Raw genomic sequence first — 9,106 nt, 5'->3', positions numbered from 1 at the left:
GGCCCCTTTCCTTTACTGCTTCTTGATCTTGCTCACTTCTAAAATGTCACTCAAGTATTCTTTTTCTAAAATGTACATCTAATCATATTGCTCTTAAAAATGTAAAGTTTTAAAAAGATTCTGTATTAGTTTTGCATTTTTAAAAAAGACTTCATTTATTTGCACGAGCAAGAGAGAGAGAGAGAGAGAGAATGAAGGAGTGGGGAAGGGAGAAGCAGACTCCCTGCTGAGCAGGGAGCCTGATGCAGGGTTCGATCCTGGGACCCCAGGATTACAACCTGGGCCGAAGGCAGATGCTTAACTGACTGAGCCACCCAGGTGCCCTGGCTTTGCATTTTCAGGGGATATTCAAATTCTTGGCCTTGGATCACAAGATCTTTAATGATTTCCACCAGAATGCTGGTAATGAACAATTATTATGTGTCTCATATGCCAGTCAGTACGATAGGACCTCTCATCATCATTTCAACTTTACAACAATTCTGGGAGGTAGTAGTTTTAGCTCCACTCTCTAAAATGAGAAAAGCGGACCTTAGAGGGATGACTTTTCCCACAGTTAATGCATAGCAAAATTCCTTCTATCACTGGTTCTTTCTGTGCACTCTTAGGTACTCCAAACACTGCAGTCTTCCCTGAGACCAGCACTGAACTATTCACTGTCACCTGTCTGGCCTCTTTTCTTTCCTTGTCCCCTGCCTGCAATGCAAACAAATCTCATTCCCTGAGCAATCTTTGATTAAGCCTCCAGATCCAGCCCACCGGTTCTGACCTCTGACCATTTTGTCCCTTGAGGCACAGTTATATATTCCCTTCCTTGCGAACCAGGAACCCTCTGTGGGACAGGTCACATGGCCAGATGGTGAATCCTGGGTGTGAAAAGGGTCCTCTACCTCATGCCTCACTCAGGGACTATTCATTCCATTAGAAGACGATCATTTCAGGAAACTGAGGAAGAGTAGAACATAGAGAAACTTTAGCTTACTGTGGTATTCCCACTGTAGACCATCTAATACTTGCTGATATTGTCCTTTATTTATCCATTTTTATTTATTTGAAAGATTTTATGTATTTGAGAGAGAGAGCATGGGCATGAGCAGAGGGAGGGGCAGAGGCAGAGGGAGAAGCAGACTCCTCTGCTGAGCAGGAAGCTTGATGTGCGGCTGGATCCCAGGACCCTGGGATGAAGACCTGAGCCAAAGGCGGATGCTTAACCGACTGAGCCACCCAGCTGCCCCTATTTTTTATTTTTTTAAATTAAAAAAAATTTAAAGTTTCCTCCTTTAAAAAAAATGTGTTTTTGCTCTGTTGACACCAATGTGCTTGCACAGGAAGGTGTTGGTGCTTATGTATTCAAACATCCAAAGGAGAGATTTCTTTTATTTTCTAGCTGTGTTTTTTTTTAATGAAAAGATTTTAATTGTGGCAAAATAAAAATAACATTAGATTTACCATTTTTATTTTCAAGTATACAGTTCAGTAGTGTTAAGCATTTTCACATTGTGCAATCAATCTTCAGAACTTTTATATCTTGCAAAACTGAAACTATCCATTGAAGAACTCCCCATACCCCCCCGCCAGCCCATGCCGGGGCCCGATGACCACTATTCTACTTTCAGTTTCTATGAATCTGACTACTCTAGGTATAAGTGGAATCATATGGTATATTTGTGTTTCTGTGCCTGATGTATTTCACTTAGCATTATGTCCTCCAGGTTTATTCATGTTACAGGGTATGTCAGAGTTTCCTTCCCTTTCAAGGCCACATAACACTCCATTGCGTGTATACACCAGACTTCGTTTATTCACTCCTCTGATAATGGACAGTTGCATTGCTTCTACCTTTTCGCCGCTGTGAAAAATACTGCTATCAACATGGGAGTGCAAATGTCTCTTTGAGATCCTGCTTTCAATTCTTTTGGGTATGTGCCCAGAAATGGAACTGCTGGATCATTCAGTAATTCTATTTCAATTTTTTTTTTTTTTTTTTTTTTTAGGAACTGCCATAATGTTTTCCGTATGGGCTGCACCATTTTACATTCTTATTGACAGTGCACCAGGGTTCCAATTACTCCACATCCTCTCCAACGGTTATTTTCAGTTTTTGTCTGTTTTTTTATATAGTAGTCATCCTAATGGGTGTGCTAGGTGTGGTTTTGAATCAAGAGAAACTCTCTCTAAAAGATTAGATACTTTGTACTAGAGGCCTCTCTGACTCAAGGGTTACATATAATACAAGACTGACAATTATTATCCTCTGCTTTTTTTAATGAATAAAACCAATGTTCATAAATAAAGCACAGTTAAGTAAACAAAGAAAAGCTAAAATCTTTGTCCAAGCTAGTGGAGTTTGTGTGAAACCAGGCAGTTTGGCCACAAAACCACAGCCCATAAACTACCCCTCTCCTGAAAGCATCTTCCCCCTAGGAGCAGTCTGTGTCCAGCAGGAACTAAGCACTTGCTAGGGTGATAGCCTTGGGAATCTGACTGATAAGGTATTAGTAATTGTCAAACTCCCAAGCTAAGCCAAGGGTTTCTGGGGGACAGGGATTGTTCATGTGAATTTTTGTATCCCCTTAGTGCCTGACATTGTGCAAGGCCTGTACTAATTTGTAAAAAAAAATTACATGTTTGGTATCTGCCATGTGGCAATTGGCCATCTTGGGGGTTGGGGGGATATGGCAGTGAACAAAATAGACAAAATCTCTGCCCTCATGGCCCTTAGAATATAGTGTTGGGGACTACATATAAATACATAGGTGTGTGTGTGTGTGTGTGTGTGTGTGTGTGTGTGTGTGAGAGAGAGAGAGAGAGAGAGAGAGATAAATGCTATGGAAAAAACAAAGCAGGAGGGGAACATGGGTGTCTCAGTCGGTTAAGTGTCTGCTTTTGGCTCAGGTCATGATCCTGGTGTCCTGGGATCGAGTCCAGCATCAGGCTCCCTGCTCAGTGGGGAGTCTCCTTCTCTGTCTCCCTCTGCCCCTGCTCATGCTTGCTTCTCTCTCTCAAGTAAATAAAAATAAAAACAAAAAAACAAAAACACAACAAAGCAGGAAAGGGGAATAGTAAGTGGCAAGAGGGGGTAGTTACAGTTTTGAACTGGGTTCAAGGAAGGCTCACGGAGATGTGGCATTTAGCCACATACTCAAAGGAAAAGAGGGAGTGAGGTATGCTGATTGCTTTCTAGGGGAAGTGTATTCTAGGTAGACAGTACAAAGGCAGAAAGCCCGGGGTGAGAGAGTGTTTGATGTGCTGGAGAAGAGCAAGAAGACCAGTGTGTCTAGAGCAGAGTGGAGTGGGAGGGAAGAGCAAGAAGACCAGTGTGTCTAGAGCAGAGTGAGTGGGAGGTAGAAGGGGTTGGATATGTGACAGGGAGCCAGACTACACAGGCCTGGCAGCCATTGAGAGAACTTTGGATTGGGAAGCCTTTGGGAGGGGAAAGGGTGGGTTCTGAGCAGAAGAGAGACAAGATCTGACCTACATTTACATGGATCACTCTGGCTACTGTGTTGCGAATAGAATAGGGACCAAGGGTGGAAGTAAACCTTCAAAAGATATTTATTGGTTGATGGAAGTGGAGTTTGTGTTATATGAAGGGAAGGCAGGGTTGGCAGCTTCAAAAGATGGACTACACAAAGTCAAAAGATGTCAGGCCTCAGCAAACTGTTCATGGATGACCCAGCTAAGGAAGGCATGAGTCAGAGAGTACAATGTGATGTCTCTGAGAATGGCCTGGCACCTTCAGGGTGGTGCCTGCTGTCTGCTTTGGGGTTAAGGCAGTCAGTCTACTATAGGCCCTGTGATCTGAGCAACATATTGAGGTTAGCAAAAAGGACAGCTGCCTACAGAGGAGCTCTTTCTTTCTGAGTGAATGGGTCAGACCCACTTTTGACAAATTTCTGCAGACCCTAGGTCTGAGAAAATTTGAGCAAAATGTCATCGGGTTTTCAGCAGTGGCCATGTGTGGTGGGACACAGCTGGGTGGTTCCCACCAGAGAAATTCTTTATTCCTTCATTGGTGCTGATGAAACTCACACTGGTGAAGGGAAATCACGTGATGAGACCACAGCTATTTCACCGAAAGTGCTACTCACTTGAACGGCAAAGCTGTCTGTAACCTTTTTTTTTTTTTAATTTTAAATTTTTAAATTTTTTAAAGATTTTATTTGTTTGCCAGAGAGAGAGGGAGCACAAGCAAGGGGAGTGGGAGAGGGAGAAGCAGTCCTCCCGCCGAGCAGGGAGCCAGATGTGGGACTCCATCCTAGGACCCTGGGATCATGACCTGAGCCGAAAGCAGATGCCCAACGACTGAGCCACCAAGGCGCCCTGTCTGTAACCATTAATCTTGGGCCTATGCCTCAAGGAAATAAAACCCAAAGAAACAACCAGAAAGGTAACTTGTACAGGAAACTTTTGAATTTAAAAGGGCGTTTAACAGAGGACGTTCCAAATGTTTGAGAAGAAAAACTAGTTAAACAAATTGTCAAACATGGTACTTTTAGGAGGCAGAATGCTACAAAGAAGTAAAAGCTCTATTTAGGTAAATAATACACCACACAAAATAGAATATTTGTACAGTTTTACCTGTACCCACCAACAAATGGGTTTAGAGAAATGGAAATAAGAGTTGGTGAATGAATTTAGAGAAACAAAAGTGAGTTTAAACTCATTGGGTTCTTTTATGTAAAGTGATTAGATTATAAGCATAAGTATAAAAAAGTCTCCAGAGGCAATTGGGGGTAGGCACTGAAGGTGCAGAATAAGGCTGCTGGCCTTTTATCCTCTTACACTATTTAGACCTTTATTGCCATTCAATCTCATTCAATCCCATCTTTATCCTTAAATATGGCCCATTCACTGTGTGCTGAGAAGACAAGGAAGAAGCAGATAAAGGTGAGGGTCCCCGACAGTCTCGAAAGCCCACCAAAGTTAGGGGGAAATTCCTGGATAGTCTGTGTGCTTGGTCACTGATGAGTTGCCTGTGGTCCAAAGACCATGTACAGCCCATGGCCAACTCTAAGAACAGCCCTGCCACTTGACTTCAGGATGAAAGATGTGAAAGTTGCCTCTGTGTGGCTACTTGGTAAACAAGCCAAGATATTTACATTCTGGCAGTTAAAGGTAGTACCAAATTTTACTAGCAAAATTCCCCTTTTGAGTAGAAGACAGTTATACACACACGCACACACATACTTTTGTTCTCTAAGGCACTCAGTAACCTTGTTCAGAAAATGTTTCCTGTAATATTTAAAATATAGACCACCAGGGATGTCAGGATTTATAGTTAATTTTACTTTCTTCTTTAAATATTCCTGTACCATTAAAATTTTTAAAAGCAATGAATATATTATTTTCATAACAGAAGGTAAATTTGTTCTATTTGAAAGAAAAAAAAAAGGTACCTAGTCAGTATTTTTATTTTTCTCAAACTGGCCCTTGTAAAGATTACTAAATTGATTACATAGCATTAAAAGTCTCTATGTGACAACCCGCCTCAACCCCCACCATAAGCAATATTGAAAGGTGACAAAGTGATAGGGACTATCAGTTCGTATCTCTAATACAAAAAGATATTTTATAAATCACTAAGAAATGATGAGAAAAGTTCCAGAGCTGTAAGTAGACAATTTACCATAGGAATGGCAATAGTATGAAAAAAAGGTTAACCTTATTTGTGATTAAATCAATATAAATTATAAGACTAGCTATTGGTTTTCATCTCTTGACGTAGGAAAGATTAATTGCTAATATTATTTGTTATAGTCAGAGACTATAGGCATTCTCATACACACTAGTGAGAATTAAAATTGGTACGAATTGAGAACAATAGCTATTAAAGTTTTAAATGCGAATATCCTTTGACCCATACATTATACTTTTGATCAATTTCCTAAGGAGGTTAACTGTAAAGTTTTACACAGGTTTTATGATTAGATTGCTTGTTGTAGAACTGCTACATTATACAGCCATTAAAAATGTATTGAGAATTACAAAATTGAATGCCACAGCTCAAGATCTGAGGGAGAAGAGAGAGTGGTGGTTGTGGGGAGACCTTGAACAAACACTCTAAGCCCAAAGAGTGTTGTTGCCCCTGCTCAGTGGTTGCCTGCAGGACTGGGCTCACTGTTGCCAGACCTTCTACTTTTTCAAGATAGGGCCAAAATTCGGATTTTTACATAACATTTTCCATATTTAAAAATGTGAGCCATTTAGTCAAAACTAAATGGTTTTGACCATTTAGACCAACATGGTATGGACATCTAGACTTGGGCCAATCTCTTTCAACCCTTGATGTATATCTACCTTCTTATATATTTTTACTTCTAATATTTGTGTAAAGTGTGTACAGAAGGGTAAAAGTAACATGTCATGTTTAAAAAATAATTTCAGAAAACCCCAATCATGTTACTATTACCCACCTTGAGAAAGACAATTACCGAAATCTGTGTGCTCTATTGCAATCACATTTGACTCACTTTGCTTCAGAGAAAGTCTGCTTTGAATTTAGTTTTAATTCCTGTTTTTCTTTATATATTTAGCACCTATTTCTATAAACATTATATTGCTTTTTTTTTTTCTTTGTTCTCTTGCCTGAAAAGCTCTTATTTCAGTCCATTCCTGCCTTGGCCCTGTGGAAAGCAAGTCCTGCTCTCTGGAGGCCCTAGGGAGGCAGAGGGGGAGAGAGGATGTCCAGATGCCAGTCCAGCTGTCTCGGGTGGCTTGTAAACCAGGTTGTCCTTCTCCATTTCTGGCCCTGGGAATACCTGCCTCAAAGCTCTTAACATGAAAACTGAGGTCAAAGCTACACTCCCTCTCATTTTTTTCAACCTGACATTTGGACTCTGATTTTCCTTAGGTAAAATGTTTATATTTGAAAAATAAACCCACTTCTGTGCAGCACTATTCTCATCCATTTTAGTCTTGATCTTTGGCATGTTAGTGTCTGAGGAATATTTCCTTGCCTTGCCTACCTCCCTGCCCATGATGGTGCTTGGACAGGAGGCCCATTGTGGAGTGTGCGTTGGCCTGGGCATCAACTGAAGGTGCTTCTCCTTTCTCCCTCCCTTGACAAGCTGGGTGGAAATGTGATTGACACATAGGAGGTGCTTCATAAATGACTGCTGAGGGGGTGGAGGGATGCTTATTGTCTGGGCCTATCCACAAACACGCAGTTCTGCCAACCTGCCCAAATTGGTATATTTACTATGTTCACAGAGGTGTAAATATAATAATATTCATAGTAATACTCCATGCAAGTGAGCATGTACTCTGTACTAATCTCTTTTAATGCTCATGATAATCTTGTAAGGGAGGTACTACTATATTACTCCCATTTTACAGATCAGGAAATAGAGGCACAGGGAGGTAAAGCAATTGTACAAGGTCACAGAGCTAGTTGGTTGCAGAGATAGGATGCAAACTCAGTTCCTTTTGACTCCCCAGCCTGAACTTGTAACCACTGTGGGATGCAGTCTTCTTTCAGATCATTTGAATCCCCTTGGCATTAAAGGCTCTCATTGTAGGACTGGGCAGGAGTTCTACTCCTACCCACCCCCCGCCCCCAGCCCAGGAGTAGCTTCCTTGGCTTTTCCAGTCAGAGACTCTCTTTCCTCCAAAACTTCTGCCTGGGGCACTCACTTGCCCCAAGTCTCTTCCTGGTACTTTTCATGGACACCCGTCTGGTTTCTCCTCGGCATTTTCAGCATTGCTAAGCAGAGGCCAAGGCTTTAACTTTGGGAACATCAGTCATGCCCAGCAAAATGCTTCCACTAGTAAGCCTGATACAGGTTATTTCCTCCTCCCCTCACCCACCGTACCCCTTTTTTTTTCAGTGCCAGCTCCCATACTACACTTGGTGTATTATTAATCTATTGCCATGTAACAAATCACCCCCAAACTTAGTGTCTTAGAATCACAGCCATTTTATTAGCTCATGGATTCTGTGGTCAGCACTTTGGGCTGGGATCCCCTGAAGTTACTTTGCTGCGGCAGGTATCTGAACCAGCGCTGGATGCTTGAAGATGGCCTTGCTCACTGTTGGAGCAGGCTGTCAGCTGGGTAGGCTCAGGGGACTCAGCAGGAACAGTTCTTCTCCACTGGCCTTTCTTCCTCCAGGAGGCTAGACTGGACTTCTTTAATTGTCAGTCTTGGGGCTGTGTTCCAAGGGAGCAAAAGAGAAAGCATTTAATTCTTCCCCATTCTGTTGGATATGGCAAGTCAAAAACCAGTCCAGAGTCAGTGAGTGGGAAACTGTTCTACCTCTTTTATTTTTTAAAACCTTTCACCCCCTTCACTTGTTTCTCACCCCATTCATTCCCCATTTCTGGCAACTACCATTCTGCTCTCTGTAACTGTGAGCTTAGTTTTTTTTTTTTAATTCCCCAAATAAGAGTGATTATACAGTATTTACCTTCCTATGTCTAATTTACATCACCTAGCATGATGCCCTTGAAGTCCATCCATGTTGTCACAAATGGCAAGATTTCATTCTTTTTTAATAGCTGAATAATATTCCACTGTATATATAAACCACATTTTATTTACCAATTTATTCACTGATGGACACTTACGATGTTTCTGCATCTTAGCTATTGTAAATAATGCTGCAATGAATGTGGAGGTGCATATCTGTTTTTGAGTTTGGCAGCACCAATTTACATTCCTGTCAACAGTGCCCTTTTATCCACATCCCCTCCAACGCTTATGTCTTGTCTTTTTGATAATAGCCATTCTAACAGGTGTGAGGTAATATCTCACTGCATTTTTAAGTTGCATTTCCCTGATGATTGATGATGTTGAAAATTTTTTCATATACCTGGTGGCCATTTGTATGTTTTCTTTGGAAAAATGTCTGCTTAGATTTTCTGCCCATTTTTAAATCAGATTTTAATTTTTTTTAACTATTGAGTTGAATGAGTTCTTTATGTATTTTAGATATTAGCCTTTCTTCAGATATATGATTTAAAAAATTTCCTCCCATTCAATAAGTTGCCTTTTCATTTTAGGTGGTTTCCTTTGCTTGTAGAAGCTTTTTAATTTGATGTAGTCCCACCTGTTTGTTTTTGTTTTTGTTGCTTTAGCTTTAGGCTTAGGATTAAACAATCATTGC

This window comes from Zalophus californianus, chromosome 1 (assembly GCF_009762305.2).
Source record: "Zalophus californianus isolate mZalCal1 chromosome 1, mZalCal1.pri.v2, whole genome shotgun sequence".
NCBI classification, from domain to species: Eukaryota; Metazoa; Chordata; class Mammalia; order Carnivora; family Otariidae; genus Zalophus; species Zalophus californianus.
This window is presented reverse-complemented; position numbering follows the sequence as displayed.